We start from the raw sequence: 9,600 nt of genomic DNA on the forward strand, positions 1-9,600 counted from the left end.
CTCAATGACTTTTCTCTTTGCTAACTGGCAGTATCTAGTCAGGTAAGGAATTCTCCTGTTGCAAAAACCACTTCATCTGAGTTCTACGGAATTGTTTCTACTCAGAGTTCATTGCACTTCATAGGGTATTTCTGTTAGTGATTCTTTTGACAGGAAAGCAGACATAGGGTCCCACAAATTGACAACCGTCTATACAGCTTGTGCTGCCAATGTGAAACAAGTTCAGTCTTGAATTTGTAAGTCTAAAGTAATCAATGGTATTGTGGTAGAGAAAAATGGGAACTCTAGCAGTTTAAGAGCTGACAGGTTGTGGTTTTGCATGCTGACACACAGCAGCTCTGCTTACTGACATTTAACCATAGAGGACTGCAGTGGCTAACAGGGACCTGTAAAAGATAACCGAAGTAGCAGAGGCAGGAAACAAAGTAGCTGGGACAGAACAATTCCCCTTTAGCTTAGTGCAGTAAAACTCTCTAAGGTATATGAACTAAGAGTCCCTAGGCTGTTGACAAGCTTATACCCCTATAAGGAATATAGAATGCACACTCCAACAGAATTGCACCAACTTCCTTGCCTTGATGTACCCCAAACTTGCTTATGTATAAAAGTAAAAGCCTTGCTATGCTCAGGGCTCAGACTTTGGGAATTATCCCTCTGGGCCATGGTGCCACTAATAAAGTATTGCTTCCAGATCTTGGCGTCCTGACCCTCATTTCCCACTACAGAATTACTTGGTAATAGGTAATCATACATTTAATTACAAACTCCTGCCTCCAGCATGAGTATAGAGCAAATGGTTCTCACTAAATCAAAATCCGGTAGCAGCTTAAACACAAACACACACAGGCACATGCACACGAGGTTGCCACTGTAGCTCAGTGGTAGAGCACTTGCCTAGCATGTGTGAGGCACTGAGTTTGCTCCTCAGCACCACATAAAAAATAAATAAAATAAAGGTATTGTGTCCAACTACACCTAAAAAATTAAAAGACAAATGCATACATACAAGTGCCTAACTTGTCCTAAGATGCTGATTCAGAAGTTCTGGGATAGGACCAAGCAACCATATTTTCAAAAAAGGTTTCTAAGTGATTCTGATGCAGAGAAGGTTGAGACTGCCATTCGGTGCTGATATAAATTATAGTACGTGACATAGGGATGGGGTTCATGTTCCTCAGAGGTAGGAGGCACTGTGCCAAGGACTATTTGAGGTAAAGAAAGAACGTTTTGCATCTTTCTGGAATGTCAATTTTACTTGACAGATAAGCAGTTTAAAATATTTTTATTTTGGGTGGTAAATAGGTATACATAACTGTAAAACTCATCTGACATTTAATATCTTTAGATTTGTGTTTATTATACCTTAATAAGAAAAAAAAAAAGACACTTGTATGTTAAAAACGAGATTCTACTCTAGAACAGAACTCTTTAGATGAACTCTAGAGACTTCAAAAAAAAATCTCCTTCTTAGATGGGCCCCTTATCCAGGGAGGCAACCATTTCATTTTGCTCTGCTTGGGGTTGGTAGAAGGAGTGGAATACAAAGGTTCAGAAGGCCTTTTGAAAGGGCCTGGACTACAATTTGAAAATTTCCAAGTTTAGAAATCCTTTCACTTCCAGTGCTTCTCTTCATTTCACTACCCATGATTTGTTCCCCACTCTTATTGGCTTTTTGCCCTCTATTACTGACCTTTTTGTTTAACAATACTCCATGTTAGCACAAAAAGACTGGGCAGGATACAAACCTCATGAGTCATCTCCACTCTTTGTTCAGGGGGATGAAATGATGCCGTGGACCCACTTTCCCGGTGGAAAAGGAGTCACTGAACAAAGAAAAGGACGGGATTTATATAGGTTATTTTGAGGGGTGGTCTAGTGAACATATGTCAGTTTTGCTTAGTCAGGAATGTGTGCCTTTCAGTCAAGGTCAGTGGACAGTGCCTAAAAAGGATTTTGCTTTGGAGGAGACAACGCCTCCTACAGACTGTTTCTTTTGAGGATGATAAAACATCCTCTTTGCCTGCAGCCAGCATCTGGAAAACATTCATCCTGGGAGATGAAAGCTGTCAATGCATGGCCTTCATTTTTACTCCCTTTTCTTATTCTCAGGCCTCATTATTTTGGGAATTTCTTATTCTCCATATCCATTACTCCAAAATATATATATTAAAAAAAAAAAGTTAAATTCCACTTTTTGACATGATTGTAGACTTTATGGTTTATTTGGGTTTCTTTAACTTTTAAGTGGCCCTAATTTTGTAAGCAGATTACTCATTTAATTTTGACATTTGATACCGAGGAAGCAATCTAATAAACAAGAAAACCTCAGAAATCGCACACCACAAGTCGTCTTTCCTACTGTAAAGTGTTTTGAAAGGCTATGGGAATGAGGAACTGGTCGTAGGAAGGGATTTATCTAAGAATTGTGAAAAGCTGCATCTTCTGAATTGGAAACCGAGTATAGGAGGGTAATGGGTTAGCAGTAAGGATTGAATTTCTCATGTCCCAAGGGCCAAAGAGTGGGTAGGGGACAGCAGTAGAGTCTGAATCGTGGTCTGGGCCCCAGGGCTCTGGACTAGTTATTTTTTCTCCTGCTTGGAAGGTGGGTCACCTACAAAACTGGTAAGAGCCTCTCTCTGCTTGCGGATTTAAGTATGCACATTACTACAATTTACAAAGTGCAAAAGGCACAAGCTATGAAGCCAGAGTATTTAGCAGCATGACAACACGACCCAAGGACCACTTGGCTCTTTGTTAGACGTGCACAAGCCACCCGTGTGCCTGCAACCTTTGTGCAGCCCGCCCAAGCCCCCAGCGCCGCCTAGGCTGGCTGAGAACGCGCGCTTGAGACACTCCCCCTTCTCGGGACGACCGGCCCGCCTTCGGCCCCACGTGCGCTTGCGCCACCCACCTTCCCCGGAGCATGAGAGCTTCGGGACAGTGGAGAAATCCCGGGCAAGGGGGAGAGACTCCCGAGTTGCAGCTTCTTACCTTCCCTGGGTAGGCCGCGGCCTTCTGATGGCCCTGGCCTCTCCTCACACCGTAGCCGGCGAGTCGGGGAGCCGGGCAGGGGGCTCTTTACATCCTCACCCACAGCCGACTAGTTCAGCCCCGCCTTTTCCGTCCTGCTATATAAAGTGGTTGGCTGCCCTGCTGTCCGTTAGGGGCGCAGTTCCGCAAGTAGCGTGCGGAGGACTCTGGGTTGTTTTGCTGGGCGATGTCCGCTTGGCTGTGGGCTGCGACAGTGCCTTGAACGCTTAGGTGGAAAATGCCGGAAAGTAACTTCGCAAAGCCGAGCGACATTACCGCGGTGCAGGTGCTACGGTGGCCGCTGGGTACCCAGGCGATGTCTTGAGACCGAAGAGCTTGGGGCGGTGGGGGCGGATGCGGAAGTGTGGGCGGGGCCGGGAGTTTATTCCTCGTTTTCCTGGATGCTGAATGTGGAATTCGTGTTTGGCGTTGTAGGCCTCCGGGTGACGGAAATCGCTGTTGCAGTCCAGGAGCTGGGGCGTCAGGTACATCGGGATGAGGAATTAGCAGGTGGTAAGGACTCAGGTAGTCGAGTGCATCATTGGGGATGCTATATAGTAGTAGAAGCTGTTGATTGCAAACGCTCAGTGCTTACCACTCCTCTAGTGCTTTCCAAATGCATGGCAGGCCAGTGCTGTCCCGCTGAGCTATACCCTTACCCCTACCTTTTACTCCTCCGAGTTGGAAGAATCTTCTGTTCTTTTTTCCGGAGTAGATGAAGCGATTGGTCTATTAATAGGTGCTATACTTTACTGTTTTTCTGGAAGTGGGTTTACCTGCCACTGCTTTCTTCATACAGCAAACATTTACTGAATGTGTACTATATGCTAGACACTGTGCTCCATAACTGGTGGAAGAGGAATATAAAGAAGGAATGAGGTGTAGACTTGACCTTCAAGTTGATTAAATTCCGAGAAGGTAAAGGCAAGACAGGCAGGAAAAAACTTATCTAGTGTAATAACTCTCAGAATAGATGTACTTAATAATGAACTATAGTCGTATAAAATGTGTGACTGATCTCTTTGAGATTTGCTTGACTATGTGGATCATAGTGCCACTGACTGAGATTAGGAAATAAACAAGAAAGAGCCAATCTGGAAGGGAAAGGTGATGAGTTCAATTTGGAATGTGAGTTTGAGATGCATGTGGGACATCCAGCACATATGCCCCCGTCAGGCAACCAAGACTTAGTGCCTGAAATAAGGGAAGTGACAGGATGATTCAGAAAGAATATGACAACAGGATCAGAAGATATTCAGGAGCATGTTTGTACTAAAGAGAAAGGTGTAGTTGGTTATGACTTGATTGTCTTTCATCAGATTCAAGGCACAGTGATCATATGTGGCCAGCAAGTAGGCAGATTGTTGGAAAGTCAACTGTTACTAAGAGCTTGCTGTGTACAGGCACTATTCTGGGTGTTTTATGTATTACTGTTTTCATCTTCACAGCAATGCTCTGAATTATGTTCACTTCATAGATGAGGAAGTCAATGTACAGAGTAACTTGCCAAAATTACACAGTAGAGCCTGATACAGTGGCATGCACCTGTAACCACAGCTACTCTGGAGATTGAGGCAGGAGGCTTGCAAGTTCAAGGCTAGCCCTGGCAATTTAGTGAACCCCTGTCTCAAAAAGGGAAAAGGATGTAGCTCAGGGGTAAAGCCCCCCTGGGTTCATCCCCATTACCAAGAAAAAAAAGAGAGCGAGAGAAAGGTTTAAGCACAAGACAGGTATGGTAGTGCATGCCTATAATCCCAGCTACTGGGGAAATGGACACAGAATGATTGCCATTGGAGGGCAGCCTAGGCAATTTAGGCAAATCCTGTCTCAATTTTTTTAAAAAAGCTGGTGATGTAGCTCAGTGTAGAGCACTTGTCTGGCATGCTTGAGGCTCTGGCTTTCATCTTCAGCAGCACAAAAAGAAAAGAAAGAATATTCAAGCATAAAGATGTACAATGCAGTACTCTTAATACCAAAAATTATCCAGCAATTGCAAAAAACATTTAATTGTGGTATATGTGTTCAGCAAAATATGTAGCCTCTAAAAAATGTATTTAAGAACTTAAGACAGAGTAAAACATTTATGATAAGTAAAAGTATATGAGACAGTATTATATAAACTCATTTATAGAAAAAATATTTGCATAGAAAAAAAGACTATGAAAAGAGGAGAGGGCATTAATAATTGTTTATAAGTTGGTATTATTATGGGATTGTTTTGGGGTTTTCTTTATACTTTTACTGATTTTTCCACATTATCCAAAGTGGACATGTTAATTTTCCTAGTGATAAAAACATAATAAACAAGCAAAATAAAATATGCAGTTTCTGTACTGTAGGAAACACTACCTACATAGTGACTCGCAACCCTGTTTGCCCTATTTGGTTTGGCCCCATCCGTTTTGATGTTTGATGAGTCCTCTGCAGTTGCAATTTTCTCCCCACCTACCACATTTATTCTACTTAGTTCATCTTGTACATTAGTATTTACGTAGAGTGGTTTTTATTAATGTAGTTTAAAAGATCAGATTTACCCCTGAAGCTAATTTGCAAGGACAATGTATAAATAAGTTCCAGACTATTTAGACTTTAGAAATACTTGCAGAATAATTCAAATAATAAATATAAATATGCTTTTGTGTGTTATATCAGATTTTTCTTTTAAAATGGGTCTCTGCAATTGGAGAAACTCAATTTTGGATTTTACATTTGGGGCTGCCTCCAACATACATATGTTAATTTGTACAGGTACTCTGAAGAGGTTTCAAATGAGAGCTATTTGTGGTTCATTGTTCTCCTTCTCAGCCATTATCAGCTCTGCTTTCTTCTTGGCTTTTGTAAGGATCCTTTTCTATTTTTACAAAGTAGATTTTATAAGTTTTCTAACATAATTATCAGTTCTAATGTCAGCTGCTTTCTCAAGCCTTGAAAACATAATGTTCCACTTTACCTCCAACCAGAAAACCTTTCAAAATCAAGGTTCAAATAGTTTGAAAAGCACAGTTTGCCTCTGCTTCATGTTCAGATATATTTAAAGGTAGAGAAAAGATTTTTAAGTGGGATGGTAGATTAAAATGAAACATTCAGTGTTCTCCTCTTGATGACCAACAAATGCATCACCAGCTAAATTATTCCTTCTTGCAAAAGCCATTTTCATTTATTCAAGGCCATCCTGGAAATGGAACTTCTGAGCAAATGGAATAATCATGGCATACTACAAATGGTTCTCAGAATGTGGTCCTTGTGCTACCAGCATCAGCATCACCTAGGAAATTTGTTAGGAATGCACATTTCTGGATCCCCATCTCAGACTAATGAAATCAGAAAGTGAGGTGGACTCCTGCAATGTATGGTTTAATAAGCCCACTAGGTGATTCTGATACGTGCTCAAATTTGAGAACCTCTGCTTTAGATAGGAATCCCTAATGTAATTCAATAGAACCGTTAGATTTAAAACTAATTGATCAGCTCAAATGGATTCCTGCAGGTATAATGGGACAATACCAGAATTCCATAAAGTAGATTTTTAAAATGAAGGAAAATGATGAGGTTCTCTCTACGATGACACTTAATAGTTCTATGGATTTTTACTTTTTTTTTTTTTTTTTTTAAAGTACTAGGGATTGAACCAGGGCCTCAAGTATGCTAGGCCAGTACTCTACCACTGAGCTACATTCCCAGCCCTTTATATTTCATTTTATTTTACTTTTCTTCACTTCTTGAGTATCACTTCTTCTTTATTAAATGTTACATATAACACAGTTCATTTATTCAGCCTTTACTGACTTCTTGGTGTTTTTTTGTTTGGTGTTTGATTTTTTTGGTGGTACTAGAGATTGAGGTACCAAGACCTTGTGCATACTGGACAAGTTCTCTACCACTGAGTTACATTCTCAACCCCTTAATTGTCTTGTTAAAGATTTTTAAGAATAAACACGATTTTTCTTTTTTAAGTTGACATCTGTGCAGAAGAATTGGGGAATAATGTAAAGCCTGCTATGACTTGCTAAGTGATGTAAATGCTGTTACTAAACAGGTAAGAACTTTTGCTTGGGCTTTTAGTTTATATGAACTGGTCTTTTAAGAAACAGTTCTTAAAATGTTACAGTCTTGTTTTGCTTGGTGACAAGTTTATTAATACCTATTTTAAACCAAATTATGAAGGGAAACTATTCTTAAATATAACTTTGGAACTTGGTAAGTCTTTTTATACATAGCTCATATTTATGTAAAGTAAGTATTTTGGGAAGGCACTTGAAAATTCAATCATTCAGAATGCAAAAGGACTTACTAAGTAGGATTTCACTGTCTGAAAAATTGTAATGAAACTTCCAAAGGATTGAACTTACAACCCAAAAAATAGCTTACAGTCTGGAAATTTTTTTAGTTTTTTTTTTTTTTCCTAAGTTAATAGTTTTTTACTTTTCCAAATTGTAATCAGTGACTTGTCTAGGTTCTTATATTTTGTATATAACATATATACGCCATTGTGATAAGAGATTTAAAATATTGTCACATTTATCACTTGATTTTGGATATTTGTTATAAGTACATAATATTAAGCCGCATCTCTAGTCACATATGAAGTCACTCTGGAGCATTCAATCCATAGGTAGATATTTAGCAGCCTTTCCATAAGGGTTCTTTGGAGGGGATGTTTTTCCTTAAGTGTCAAAGACTGAAGAGAACTTAAGAGCTCTTACCTGTGAAATGTAGAGAAGCTGTCCTACGGGAATCCCAGCATCTGGCAGAAATCCACACTGACCCAAACAAAAGCTTACCATCTTACTCATGTATCAGTTTTCTACCTAAAGGAAAAGCAAAGGGTATGAGCATTGCAAATGGTAGAATAGCATAGCAAGCAGTGTGTTCTTTAAGAAGAGATTCTTATATTAATGTGATTAAACTTATTTTCAAAAAGGAAAGAAAACTTTTGTGGTTTTTTAGCTTTTAGAACAATTTGACAAGACACCATGGCAGTATCCTGCAGAAAACAAGTGATAGAAAATTCCAAGGGAAGAAACAGAGCAGCGAGCCTCCATGAAAGGTAACCTCGGACCCTGTGAAACTCAAGAGCACTTCAGGTTCATGGCTCTTTAGTCACTGTAGTAACTGTAATAACAAATCCCAAACCAATTCCTATTGCTCCAAAGGCAATTCTAGGAGGGTGAAAAACCACAAAGAGGTAATGCCAGGGCCAGGTGGGACTGTTGCTGCTAAAGCCTTAGCTGGTTTTCTCTGAGCACCAGAAGGCATACGGCTAAACAAAGGCATTTACCTTGCTATTTTTGTCTCAATTCAGGAACTGCAGAATAGTGAATATAGTACACTTTTACTCTTCAGCATGTGGGGGAAGAACTAGATTTTCAGACTGTCTTCTGTAATCCTAATATTTTAATTTTAAACTTAGTACCATATTTCAGATGAAAATATTCAAGGATAAAACTTTCACTTTTTCTAAGGCACTTGTTTTCCTAAGAGTACTCAGATAAGATTATTTAGTTTTGTTTAATCCAGCGTTTCCCAGCAATCTTTACTGTAGGGCTTCTTGGTATCTCTTATATGCTAGTTATGCATTGTGGATTTCCAGGAAGAGAGATATTTCCTAGCTTATTTGATTATGCCCCAAATTGGGACTGTGGAATAAGTCCCCTTCCCCACCCTCCTAGAATTGTTCACAGATCAGTTAGCTTCTCAGGGTGGCCATGATACAGCCATTTGGGAATCTTATAGCTTATAGATAGGAATTTGGTTTGTTCCTATTTAGTTTGATAGTAGCTTACTGAAATTGGTTATTTTCATTGTATCTCAATCTAATTTAGAGTATTTTCCTCTTTTATTAGCTTCCCCAAGAACAACTGCCCTTGCCAAGCATGGTGACAAATGCCAGTAGTCCCAGCAACTGTGGAGGCTGAGGCAGAAGGACCATAAGGTCAATGCTGGCCTTAGCAATTTAGCAGGATCCTGTTTTCAAAATTAAAAATAAAAAGGGCTGGGGATGTGGCTCAGTAGTAAAGAACACCTGGGTTCAATCCTCAGTACCAACAACTGCCTAGGATTTTGGGTTTATCAAAGGTAAGACTTCCAAGAAAGAAATTATAGCATTTTTAAATTTGAAACTACAATAATGCAGATTAAGGAAACATTTGAAAACTATACATTTAGTGTAAAAGAATATATTTCATAACGTATTCTGAGATGAGGTTTTGTAGAGATTTCACACTTGATATATCCCTTGGTGTTCGTGTGATAATTTGTATACTCAGTTTTCTAAGGGAATTTAACCCAGAGGCACTTTATCACTAAGCCACATTCCTAGCCCCTTTTTTTTTTTTTTAACTTTTTATTTAGAGACAGGGTCTCACTGAGTTGTTGGGACTGGCCTCAAACTTGCAATCCTCCTGCTTCAGCCTCCCAGATCACTGGGATAACAGGCATGCATCATCATGTCTGGCTAAAAATTTTATGTTAGAAAAGAGGTTGTCTTTACATTTCTTTGTTGACATGCCTCCGGATTTTATTTTAGTTCTTTTCCTCAAAAGCCTTGATGCCTTTGGAGCAATAGGAATT

At 39.7% G+C, this 9,600-nt stretch overlaps 1 protein-coding gene and 1 long non-coding RNA gene across 5 annotated transcripts in view; one reads left to right on the forward strand and one right to left on the reverse strand.

Moving 5' to 3' along the window:
* The window catches only part of LOC306647283 (biotinidase-like), a 35,653-nt gene extending 32,528 nt beyond the window's left edge, over nucleotides 1-3,125 (reverse strand). For all 4 annotated transcript variants that reach the window (XR_013760064.1, XR_013760065.1, XR_013760066.1 and 1 more), the window contains exon 1: nucleotides 2,992-3,125. The gene's annotated coding sequence lies outside the window, so the exon portion shown is untranslated. The remainder of the gene's footprint in view (nucleotides 1-2,991) is intronic.
* Nucleotides 3,126-3,379: 254 nt separating this feature from the next.
* LOC306647291 lies at nucleotides 3,380-8,964 on the forward strand. The gene is made up of 4 exons (XR_013760075.1): nucleotides 3,380-3,515; nucleotides 6,985-7,066; nucleotides 7,978-8,114; nucleotides 8,874-8,964. It is a non-coding gene; the product is annotated as an uncharacterized lncRNA (long non-coding RNA).
* Nucleotides 8,965-9,600: the final 636 nt, after the last annotated feature.

This window comes from Sciurus vulgaris, assembly GCF_902686455.1.
Source record: "Sciurus vulgaris genome assembly, chromosome: 16".
NCBI classification, from domain to species: Eukaryota; Metazoa; Chordata; class Mammalia; order Rodentia; family Sciuridae; genus Sciurus; species Sciurus vulgaris.